Below are 13135 nucleotides of genomic sequence, written 5' to 3' on the forward strand. Positions count from 1 at the left end.
TTGTTTTTCTGTGCATCATCTTGAAGCTGTTGAATTGCTATTTTTTGATTCCTAGGTTTTTTTTTTTTTTTGAAAAAGATCTTTCCTTTCCTGTTCACTAGCTGCAATCTTGTCTTCAAGGTCTGAAATTCTATCTTCACTTCTGTTGAAGTGGTTTTTACAACTTTCAATGGAATTTTTGATTTCCTGTATTTCTCTTTGAATCTGCCTAATGTATTCTTGTTTGTTTCTTGTATTGTTCATCCAGGGATTCTATCTTTTTGTTTTGTTCCTCTAATTTTTTAACTGTGTCTTCTTTAGATGTGTTCAGCATCTCTTTCATTATTTTTATCATTTCTTCCTTTACCTGGGAGATTATTTCTAGTTTGAATTCCTTTAAAGCTTCCCGGAGTTGCTTCTTTATTTCAGTTGCTATTATTTCAGGTATTTCAGGTGCATGGCATATATTTTCTTCCATGTCCATGGCTCCTAGGCTTTCTTGGGATGGGCTGGAGATTTGAGGTTGTATTTTGGTCTTTCATTTTGTCATTTTCCTATATTTCCCTATTTCAAGTGTTGTTCCAAGGCTTCCCCTGGGCATGTTGGAAATCATCTCCTATGTCCTGGGATCCTGGAACTGAATGGAGGTTGCTGAACATGGTCTAGTCAGGCCCACAGGACCTCCCGTGCCACCTCCAGTGTTCTGGAAGCTGGGTGGGCACCTAACCACTGTGAATGATGATCCAAAGCTCTACCCCAACTAGGACCAATGCCATGCAACTCACTTCACTCCTCTGATTGAAGAAGTTTGCTGGGTGCAATCTAGTCAGGCTGTAATACCTCCCAAGCCTAGGGTAGTGTGGCTGAAAGCTGGGTGGTTCACTGACCACTGGGAGCAATGATCTTAAACTCTCCTGGGGCTCGGGATGGTGCGCAGGAACTCACCCCCTCTGGGAACCCAATTTCCTAGATTGAAAGAAGGACACTGGGCATGGCCCAGGCAGGCCAGAATCCTGAAGAGCCCAGTCTAGTGTGGCTTGAAGCTGGGCGGGTCCTTGACCACTGGGAGCGATGATCTAAAACACTCTAGGGGTTCAGGATGGTGTGCAGGAACTCACCTCCTCCTCCAGCAGCTGACTGTTCACACTCTTAGGCCTCCACTTACTCTAAATCCCTGTTAAAAGGAAAATAAAAGAATAATAACATATATTTACCTACAAAAATAAAGAGAATAGTGAATAATATCAGTATGCCAGAAATTTTAACAGAAAGGCAGCAAATAGAGAAGACAGACCATTTTACCCATAGAATCTCTATTGCTCAGACTAGTAGTGAGATCTACAGAAAGAAGAGATATGCAATTGAAAAAGAAGATTGTGTGGAAGTTGTGTGGATTGGTTACACTTCCTGGTTTTCTCTCCTATCTTATTTTGTCAGCAAATACTCACCATCTACATCAAGCAGGAGACTTACTTTCTTGAAAGCTCAAAGTAAAAGCTCTGAACTCAGAGTTATTGGAGAACAACAAATAAAAATAAAATGTAAAAAACACTGAATGGTGGACATTTCTCACTTTGCTTACCTCCACTGGCACCTAAATATATAATCCACAGTTAAACCAGAAGATTCTTCTGCAGAAACTTTATGCTTTCAAAGAACAAAACTTCAGGGAATGATTTCTAAGCTCTGCTTCAAAAGCAAGTGGAAACATCACTGCTTTTTCACCCTGCAAAGAAATTTTTCAACTAAAAAAAATCTTACTGATACATACAGATTCTAGAAATTTTTCAACTAAAAAAAATCTTGCTGATACATACAGATTCCTAGAAATGCTCAGTTTCATGTTGTTGTTAGTAAAAACAGACAGACAAGTATTACTATTATTCTAGGAAAGCCTCCAACCTGAATGGAAAAGAGAAAATCAAAGAGTGAAAAGGCACACAGAAGAAAGAAAATACAGAAAATGGAAGAAGTTTTCAATTTTGAGAAATAAAGGAACATGTTGCAGTCATAAAAAGGAAAGGAAGTTTTCCAAAATGATTAACTGAGAATGAAAAAGTCCTCTTGAGAATTATAGATTAGTTGGAATAAACAAAAAGGCAAAGAATTTGGAGAAAATAGAAGAAAAACTATTCGTTTAATTAGAAAGTATATCTGAGTTCCAGAAAGAGAAAAGAAACAAAGCAGGAAGAAGAAAACCATCAAAGAAAGAGTAAAAGAAAAGTGTATGAATAAATTTCATAGATGTAAAGGGCAGCTCCATAAACATTCACAAACTTATGTGAATGTGAATCCCAGAACACTAGCAATAGAAGAGTGGTAACAATTATTAAAAGGCTTTCTGAGGCAAACTTAAAACACACATAAAGGTGCACAGCTGAGAACATTAGATTTTTTTAATAGCTATACTGGATACCAGAATACAATATTATCAAAATACAATAGAACAATATTATCAAAATTCAGAAGGAAAATTTATTTACAAACCTGGAATATATACCCAGCAAAACTATCCAATCAAACCTGAGAATAAAAGGAAGAAATTTTGAGAAACAGTGCCTCAGACATTATCCTCCTATGTACACTTTCTTAAGAAATAACTAAAAGATATTTTTCCACAGAAATAAAGAAACTTATGAAGATAAGGCAAAACATGAAATTCAGAAAATGTGAGAATTCCATTAGAATGTGAGTGAAATTTCCAAGATGATGTTGAAGGGATGCCCAGGGATGGGTAGGCAAGAGCACCAATGGGTGGAGGAGGAGTGTACAGGAAAACACTGACATTGATGGATTATTCAAAATGTTATAAAAAATTATATAAGGAATATAGAGAAAGCAATCAATAAATTCAGGTTAGGTATATACAAATACAAGTGAGTATTGAAATAAAACATCCAGGTAAGGAAGGTTTTACATAAATGTGTTCAAAATGAGTAGGAAGTAAGTGCAGAAAGGAAATCTATGAATACACAGGCATGCGCACATGCACATGAGTGAATATGCATGTTTATGTATGCAAGTGTGCACATGTGTCACAGGGGCAAGACAAGGTCAGAGTACAAGGGAAATTGTACTGTATCCAAATGTTCTGCTGCTGACACATATCTCAGGTTGCTTTCTGGAAATGCCCTTCAGGTGACTATAGAATCTGTTTGCTTTTCAAGTTTACAGTAAGGCAAGAGGTCTCCATTAATTCTGCAAAGAAGCCAGTCGTGTGCTGCCTCTTTTTGGAAACTGACATTTCAGTATTTCCCCATCCCCAGGGCACAGCCCTTGAGCTGAGATTTGAGGAGTCTGTTGGCATTGTGAAGTCTGTTGATATTAAAGGGTTTCCGAGAGTCCACATTATTACCCTTGTGCAGAAGTCTGTTGTCACATCCTGAGCTGAGCTGTATAAAATAGAATAAATAGAATAACACCTCAAACACTACACTCTAAAACCTCTATGTGGGCTTCTGCCCATTGAAAGGTTTGCTGCAAAAAGTACATGACACAGGAAGGCTTCCTGCTGACTGAGAAGACAGACCACTCTGCCTTTTCAAAGTCTAGGTGGAAGCCTCAGTGGGAGGGCTATTCTGCAGAAATGTTTGCCTTTTTTATTTTTTTCTTTTCTTCCTTAACTACAATTACTATTACTGATTGTTATTAAGATCTGTCACTAAGATACACAAAAAATCTTTAAAATACTCCTGTTTCACATAGCATAATATTAGAGAGATGATAGGTAGCCCGAATGGAAGTGGAATACAGCACACAGCCAAAAAGAACAGGAGGGCTGTTGAGAGCATTGGGCCGGAGATAGATTTAGACCACTAAGAAAAATGCTCAAAGGGTGTGGCAGCTGGGCACAAGCCCCTGGAGCTGGGGCTTAGGTCCTGGCTGTGAATGCAAACAACTTGACATGCTTGCAAACTAAAGATAATTATTCATATTGTAGGGTGATATCAAAGACAAATGTAAGGGATTATGAAAGTATAGTGTAAACTGAGTGTGGTGGTGTAACTTGCAGTCTCAGAATTCAGGAAGGCTGTGGAAGAACTGCCAAGTTCAAGCCCAGCCTGAGCAACTTAGAGACTAAACTACAGCCTGTCACACAAAAAAATTAAATGAAAATTACAAAAGGCTGTGGATATAGCTCAGCCCAAAGGCCTTGAATTCAATCTTTGGGTCCACAATTTTTTAAATAAAAACTTTAAAAGTAGTAAAATTCAAAAGTATAATTCATTATTATTATAATTTACTTCATAAAATATTATATAATATATAATTAGTATGATAGGTGAAATGTAATGACATATAAGATAAAATATACAAATATCTTTCCATTTTTAGAGCTACTATGATATTGTTCCCAATAGATAGACAATTAAAGCGTTGCTGATACATAACTGAAATCACTAAACTGTCAGTTCTCAAATTACGCATTTGGTAAAATACCAGTTTCTCCACTAAGGCATATATCAAATAGTTAAGAAGCTCTTGGAGTCTTTAGGATGTAGGGGCAGACATCTTAACACTGCCACCACTCGCTGTGCATTCCAGTCAGGTCTGTCCCTTTCTGAGCCTGAATCTTCACATGGGTACACAAAGAGGTTGTGTGGATGGTCCCCAAGGCTCAGAAATTCTGTTTCTCCTATGTATACAAGCAGTTAGCAACTGAGCTGTCTATTTCTGTGTGATAAATTGCCTCAAACCTTAGAAGTTAAGCAACATCTATTATCTCACTCTCTGACTCAGTGTTTCTCAGAGCAGTGAATTAAGCTCTTGGTCAGAGCAGCAATCATTTCAGGATTCAACAAAAGCACCATGCATGTGTCCACTGGCAGCATTCAGTTCCTTGGGGGTTGTTGGACCGAGTCTCAGTCTCTGCTAACCAAAGATATCTATTCTTTCCATGTGGGCTTCTCCATAGGGTCAGCTGCTTTCTCCAGAGAAAGGGCTCTGCAGGAGCAGAAAGAGGAACGTGCCCAAAGTAGAAGGTACAGGCTTTTTATAACCAAATCTTGCCAGTGATATCTCACTGCCTCTGCCAGATTCTATTTATGGGAGGCTATATGATGAGTCTAACTCAAGTTTAAGGGAGAAGATGGACACACAGGCATGTGTAATGGGAGACAGGGTCTGTGGAATATACCTCAAGTCTGGCAACCACAGTAACTAAGGCAGTGTTATTAAAAAATTGCTTCATAATTGAAACCCATAAATTTATTCACAAAATAATAATTACTGTCATCCTCAACAACGCTTGTATTATATATTGTGAAGTAGCTAAGAAGATCATTATCTCCATTTTTTTTGCATTTATTGTTGATAGGGTGAGGTGGAAGGCTGCCAGAGTCCTCTGGAGCTACTTCTCAACTCTGTGTGTCTAAGAGAACCTGCTGTGCATCCACTGCCCCCACCTGCCATGGCCTCCAATGTGGTTTCCCATTGAGAACTATAAATAAGAGAAAGGCTCAAATTGACCCCTAAGGAACTACAGTAAGAAATAGAAACCAGAAGACTGCAAGGAGACCCTCCTGCCCAAGTGGCTGCTTCATTAACAGACACTTTTAGTCCTGCCAGTCATCCCTTTGCCTATATTTTGCATATAGTACATGTTTAGTCAACTATTGTTAGCTTAAAAAATAAAATCAGATATAAAGGAAGAGTTTAGAGAAAATAATATCCTTAACTAAAACTATACTTTGAAGTCTTTCCAAAACAGAAAAACAATTCATAATTGCTTTCCTTTGAAATTAATTTTTAACTTTTGTCATAAATCTCTGTTGACTAGGGCACAACATGAATAGGAAGGGACATCCATGTGGGAAACACAGTAGGCCCAAGCAGGTGAGAGATGCTTGTTCCTTCAATTTGTAAGCTCTGGGGTTTTCACCCCCTTTTATCTTTCTTGATGCCAAGACTCAAGGATCAAATGATGTTTTCATGGAAAGTGGACCACTGTGTGCTGTGTATCATGATGGACCTCTACATGGCACAAATATCCTCAGTGTCCTCCAAAACTACAGCCCCATTCAGAACTGTAGAAAGTGATCTTTGAAAAAGAGTCTTTAGAGATGTGATTAAAGATCTTATGATGAAAACAATAACTGGTACCCTCATTAAAAATGGATTTTAAAAAAATGTGAAAAGGGAGGGTCTGCACACCATCCTGAGCCCTGGGAATTTAAGATCATTGCTCCCAGTGGTCAAGGAACCACCCGGTTGCCAACCACCTAGACTACACTAGATTTTGAGGGAGGTTTTGTGGCCTGACTAGAATATGCCCTGCGAACCTTCTTCAATGACGGGAGTTGAGGGCACATGAAGTGAGTTCCATGGCATTGGTCCTTGTGAATGGAGGGCTTTGGACCATCATCCACAGTAGTTAGGTGCCCAGCCAACTTGCTAAACACTAGAGGTGACACAGGAGGTTCGGTGGGCCAGACTGGCCCATGCTCAGCAACCTCCATTCAGTCCCAGGAGCCCAGGACATAGGAGATGATTTCCAACACGCCCAGGGGAAGCCTTGGAACAACACTTGAAACAGGGGAATATAGGAAAATGACAAAATGAAAGACCAAAATACAACCTCAAATCTCCAGCCCATCCCAAGAAAGCCTAGGAGCCATGGACATGGAAGAAAATATATGCCATGCACCTGAAATACCTGAAATAATAGCAACTGAAATAAAGAAGCAACTCTGGGAAGCCTTAAAGGAATTCAAACTAGAAATAATCTCTCAGGTAAAAGAAGAAATGATAAAAGTAATGAAAGAGATGCTGGACACATCTAAAAAAGACAGAGTTAAAAAATTAGAGAAACAAAACAAAAAGATAGAATCCCTGGATGAACAACATAGGAAACAAACAGAATACATGAAGCAGATTCAAAGAGATATACAGGAAATCAAAAATTCCATTGAAGGTTGTAAAAACCACTTCAACAGAAATGAAGATAGAATTTCAGCCCTCAAAGACAAGATTGAAGCTAGTGAACAGGAAAAGAAAGATCTTTTTTAAAAAACAAAGAATCAAGAAATATAAATTCAATAGCTTCAAGATGATGCACAGGAAAACAAAAGATTTATAGGGATAAACGAAAAACAAAGGGACCACACAAATGATATCAAGGTGATATTTAGAGAAATAATAGCTGAAAATTTCCCAAACACGAGAATGAAAACTGACATTAGGATCAGTGAAGCATATACAACTCTAAGTAGCCATAACCAAAATAAAACTACACCCAGACATATAATAAGCACCATCCAACATAACAATAGAATATAAAAGCTATTAGAGAGAAAAGAAAGATCACTTATGAAGGAAAACCTATCAGAATCACAGCAGACTTCTCAGGACAAACAATAAAGTCAAGAAGAACATGGAGGGAAGTATTTCAGATCCTAAAGGAAAATGATTTCCAATCTAGACTGATGTACCCTGAAAAACTGTCCTTCAAAATGGATCGGGAAATAAGATACTTCCATGACAAAGAATAGCTGAAGAACTTCATGATCCCAAGTCTACTCTACAAAGAATTCTGAAAGACAATTTAGATACACAGAGGAAAAAACCACTAAGCAAAACAGACAAACAGAATGGAAAGATAAAGATGCAACAGCAGAGAGACAACATGTCAACAATAAACCAATATATAACAGTTATAACCATTAATGTAAGTGGTCTCAATTAACCAATAGAAGAAAAAGACTGGCAGAATGGATCAAGAAATAACATCCGACCATATTTTTCTACAAAAAACTCATCTAACCCAAAAGGAAACTCACAGACTGAACGTCAAAGGATGGAAAACAACACTTCATGCAACAGGAACCTCCAAAAAAGTGGGAGTAGCTATTCTGTTTGCAGACAATGTGAACTTCAAACCAGAATGACCCTAAGGGATAAAGAAGATCACTGCATATTGGTTAAGGAAAAAGTTCAAGATGAAGAGCTAACAATCTTAAATATATATGCACCAAATTCCAGAGCACCCAGTTATACAAAGCAAGCATTAATAGAAATGAAAAATCAAATTGGCAATAACACAGTTATAACAGGAGACCTTAAAACACCATTGACACCAAGAGACAGATCAACCAGACAGAAAATCAGCAAAGAAATAACAGAACTGAATCACACCTGTGAACAAATGGACTTGATAAATATATACACAGTATTCCATCCAACAATATCAGAATACACATTCTTCTCAGCAGTACAGGGGACATTCTCTAAAATAGACCATATACTAGCCCACAGAACATATTCAAATAAATGCAAAAGAATTAAAATTACCCCAGGCATGTTATAGGATCATAGCGCCATGAAACTAAAAATTAATCATAAAAGAAACTGCAAAATTCCCACAAATACGTGGAAATTGAATAACACAATCATAAGCAATCAGTGTGTCACAGAAGAAAATAAAGAAAAAATTAAACAATACCTACAAGCAAACGAAAATATAAATACAGCTTGCTGGAATCTGTGGGATGCAATAAAAGCAGTCCTCAGAGGATAATTTATTGCACTGAGCTCCCACATTAGGAAAACAGAATGAATATAAATAAATAATTTGATGCTACACTTCAAACATCTAGAAAAAGAAGTGCAAGTCAAGCCCAAAGCCAAAAGAAGGGAGGAAATCATAAAAATTAGAGCAGAAATTAAAGCAATAGAGACTAAGAAAACAATTCAAAGAATCAACAAATCAAAGAATTCATTCTTTGAAAGAATAAAAAAAAAATTGATAAGCCCCTACCCTACCCAACCTTCTTGAAAAATGGAAACAAAAAACTCCAATTCATGCAATAAGGAATGAAAAAGGCAAAAATCACTACAGACTCTGTAGAAATACATAAGATCATCAACATCTATTTCAAAAACCTCTACTCTCACAGGTTCGATAACACAGAAGCAATGGACAGATTCCTAGAAACATATGAAGTACCAAAGCTAGGTCAAGAAGATGTAGAACTACTGAATAACCCAAGCTCTATTAATGAAATTGAAAACATAATTAAGTCCTTACCTACAAAGAAGAGCCCAGGCCCAGACGGATTCACTGCAAAATTCTACAAGAAATACAAAGAGACTTAATGCCGACACTCACTGAAATATAAAGGGATGCAATTCTTCCTAAGTCATTCCTGGAAGCAAATATTACTCTAGTACCAACACCTGAGAAAGACCCAACTATAAAAGAAAACTACAGGCCAGTCTCCCTAATGAACACAGACGCAAAAATCCTCAATAAAATATTGCCAAATAGGATGCAGCAAATCATCAAGAAGTTTATACACCAGAGCCAAGTGGGATTCATCCCAGGAATGCAGGGATGGTTCAACATACGTAAATCAATAAATGTAATCCACCATATCAATAAAGCCAAAAGTAAGAATCACACAATCATTTCTATAGATGCAGAAAAAGATTTTGATAAGGTCCAACATTCATTCATGATAAGAACCGTAACAGAAAATTGGAATACATAGTCTTTACTTCAATGGGATAAAGGCCATCTAAGACAAACCAACGGCCAGTATCATATTAAATGGCCAAAAACTGAAGGCCTTTACCTTAAAATCAGGCACAAGACTAGGATGTCCCTTATCGCAGCTCCTATACAACATATTACTGGAAATACTAGCCAGAGCAATTAGACAAGAGAGAAATAAAAAGGGGTAAAGATAGTAAAAGAGAAAGTTAAATCATCATTATTTGCAGATGACATGATATTCTACATAGAAGACCCCCAAAACTCCATTAAAAATCTGCTACATAAAATAAATAAATTCAGCAATGTAACTGGATACAAAATCAGTACTCACAAATCAATAGCATTCCTATACACTAACAACAAAATCACTGAAGGGACAATAAGAGAAGCCACACCCTTCACACTAGCATCCAAAAAATGAAATATTTAGGAATTAATCTCACAAAAGAAGTAAAAGATCTATACAGGGAGAAGTATAATACTCTGAAAAACAAATCAAAGAGGATCTCAGAAAAATAGAAAGACATCCCTTGTTCATGGATAGGAAGAACAAATATTGTGAAAATGGACATTCTCCCAAAACTGTTATACAGATCAATGCAATCCCAATAAAAATACTGTCAACATACCTGATAGATCTAGAGAAATCACTCCTAAAATTCATCTGGAACCATAAGAGACCTAGAATAGCAAAGACAATTCTAAGCAGCAAAGGCAAGGCAGGAGGTATCACAATCCCTGACTTGAAGTTACACTACAAAGCAACTGTAGTAAAATCAACATGGTACTGGAATAAAAACAGAGCTGAAGATCAGTGGAATAGATTAGGAGATACAACCACAACTACAAAGACACTCACCCATCTTATCTTTGATAAAAGGGCCAAACATGTTCACTAGGAGAATGACAATCTCTTTAATAAATGGTGTTGGAATAACTGGCTCTCCATATGCCAAAAACTAAAGTTAGACCCATGCCTATCAACATGTACTAAATTAAAATCTAAATGGATCAAAGATCTGAATATTAAAACAGAAACACTGAATCTGTTGAAAGACAGATTGGGTAAAAATCTTGAAGACATAGGGGTAGGTAGAAAATTTATGAACAGGAATCAAACTGCATGGGAAATACTTCCCAGAATCAATAACTGGGATCACCTCTTATTAAAAAGTTTCTGCACATCACAAGAAATATCCCATATAGTGAAAAGAAAACCCACAAACTGGGAAAAAGTCTTAGTGAACTGCCCCTCAGACAAAGGACTTCTGTCTAAAACATAAAAAGATAAAAAAAAAAAAATCTGACCCTTGAAAATCAAAGACCCAATCCAAAAATGGGCAATCGGAGATAAATATAGTTCTCAATGAAGAAATACAAATGGCAAATAAATATATGAAAACATGTTCATCATCATTACTCATTAGAGAAACGCAAATTAAAACCACACTGAGATTCCATCTCACTCCAGAAGGAAGGCCAGGATCAAGAAAACTACCACCAACAAATGCTATAGTGGCTGCGGGGAAAAAGAAACTCTCCTGCACTGTTGCTGGGAGTGTTGACTGGTGCAACCATTGTGGAGGTCAGTCTGGAGATTTCTCAAAAAGCTGGGATTGGAAGACCCATTTGTTCCAGCTATTCCACTTCTAGGCATACTCCCAGAAGAACGGAAAGCATACCACAGTGATATATATGTACCCATATTTATAGCAGCACAATTTGTAATAGCCAGATCTTGGAAACAACCTAAGTGTCCCTCAACTGAGGAATCGATACAAAAGTTGTGGTATATTTATACAATGGAGTACTATTCAGCTATAAAGAATGATCACATTGAAACATTTATAAATAAATGGGCCCAGCTTAAGACCATACTCATAAGTGAAATAAATCAAACTCACATGTATAAATACTGTGTAGTCTCCCTAATGTAAGAAATGGTAAGAATACATAGTATATGGTAATCAAGATTCCTCATTATATTGCTTTGAATCCTTATAATATTTTCATTCATTTGTTGGAATGGTTTTATTCTGGTTTGTTTAATTTTATTATCTGTGATGGTATGAACAGCTATTTTGAAGAAAACAAGACATGATAATAGCTAGTGCTGATTTAATATCATCTTGTTTTACAGTCCTACTATGCTTTTGTTCTTCTGTTTCCATTGGTTCTATCATGTTGTATCTTATTGGGTTTTATTATGTGTGATAATATAAACAAAAATTTTTATGGACAGGGAGATAATATAGTAACCATTATTTGTTTTCTGTTAGTTGGTTCTGAATGCTCTGTAATACTTCCATTCTCTTGAATGGTTTTATACTATTTTGTTATGTTTGATACTATAGTGTATGAAGGTATACTCAAATATTTCAAGGAAAGAGACACTATGGTCACTACTGTTCTGTTGGGTTGGCTTGTGGTGAAATACTATGTTGCTTAAATTGTTCTGTTCTGATCTGTTTTGTTATGTCCTCTTTTATCTTAATCTTTTTAAAATAAAAAAGATATAAAAAGGCAAAAAATGGAGTTATGCCTAATATAATGTTGTTATTCATAATCGGATTGATTGGTTGATTGATTTACCTTTTCAGCTCCTGGCAGAAAGCTCTTAAAACCTTTGACATTCTCTGAACATCAGGCTGATACAAAAATGTTTTGTTTCAATATTTAGTCTTTGATCCTCACTCCTGACACAGAGTTTCTAATGCTGACATTAGAGTTTCATAATTTTCATTAGAGTTTCATAATTTTCATAATTTTCTAGGTGATAGAAGCATCTTTTGTTCTAATGAAGCCATTCTTGGTGGAAGCTGGTCAATTAAACCAACCTGTGGTTAGACACTTGGAGTTTTCAGTCCCATTTTCTTCCTCCAGGAAGGGTAAAAAGGCTGACAAATGAGTACATAATGATTTTGACTATGTGATGAACCCTTCACACAAATCACAAACCTTCAAGTTTTGTAGAGTTTTTAAGATGGTAAACACATCCATGTGGTGAGAGCATAACACACCCCAATTCCATAGTTACCGTTAATCTATATTTTGCATTTTATTCTTCATTAATATAATAATCTACAAATGTGAGAAAGGTTTCCTTCAGTTCTAAGTCTCTAAAAGTTAACTGAACACAAGATGCGGATCATGGAATCCTCCAATGTGTAGCCATGTTGGACCGAAGTTGTATATTTGGGACTGGTGTCTGCATTAGGAGCAGTCTTGTAGGAAGATCTTACTTTATGGGATTTGATGGTATCCCCAGGTACTTTCAGAACTGAGTTAAATTGTAGACACCCAGCCAATATCACAAAACATTTTAGTGTGTAGGAAAAACACCCACACCTGATCACAAAGATGTTCTGTCTTGAATAAGTACTGAATGGTGTTTTTTTTCTATGTCTTACACCACAAGCCAAGAAATACCTGGAGTCAATGGGAAATGGAAAAGGTATTTTCCTCTAAGACCACTGGAGGGTAAACAGCTCTGTGGACATCCAGATTTAAGGATTTTGTGAAGGCCGTGAGACAAGGATCTGTTGTTTTAAACTACAAAGTGTGTAGTAATTTGTTATAGCAGCCTTGTGGAGACTGTATTAGAACTAGAGGTAACTCAAAACCAGATGCATCAATAGGTATTTCCTAAATGTGAGTGCTAAG

Source organism: Cavia porcellus, unplaced genomic scaffold (genome assembly GCF_034190915.1).
Source record: "Cavia porcellus strain 051 isolate PalLab524CR breed Dunkin Hartley unplaced genomic scaffold, mCavPor4.1 scaffold_22, whole genome shotgun sequence".
Lineage (NCBI taxonomy): Eukaryota > Metazoa > Chordata > Mammalia > Rodentia > Caviidae > Cavia > Cavia porcellus.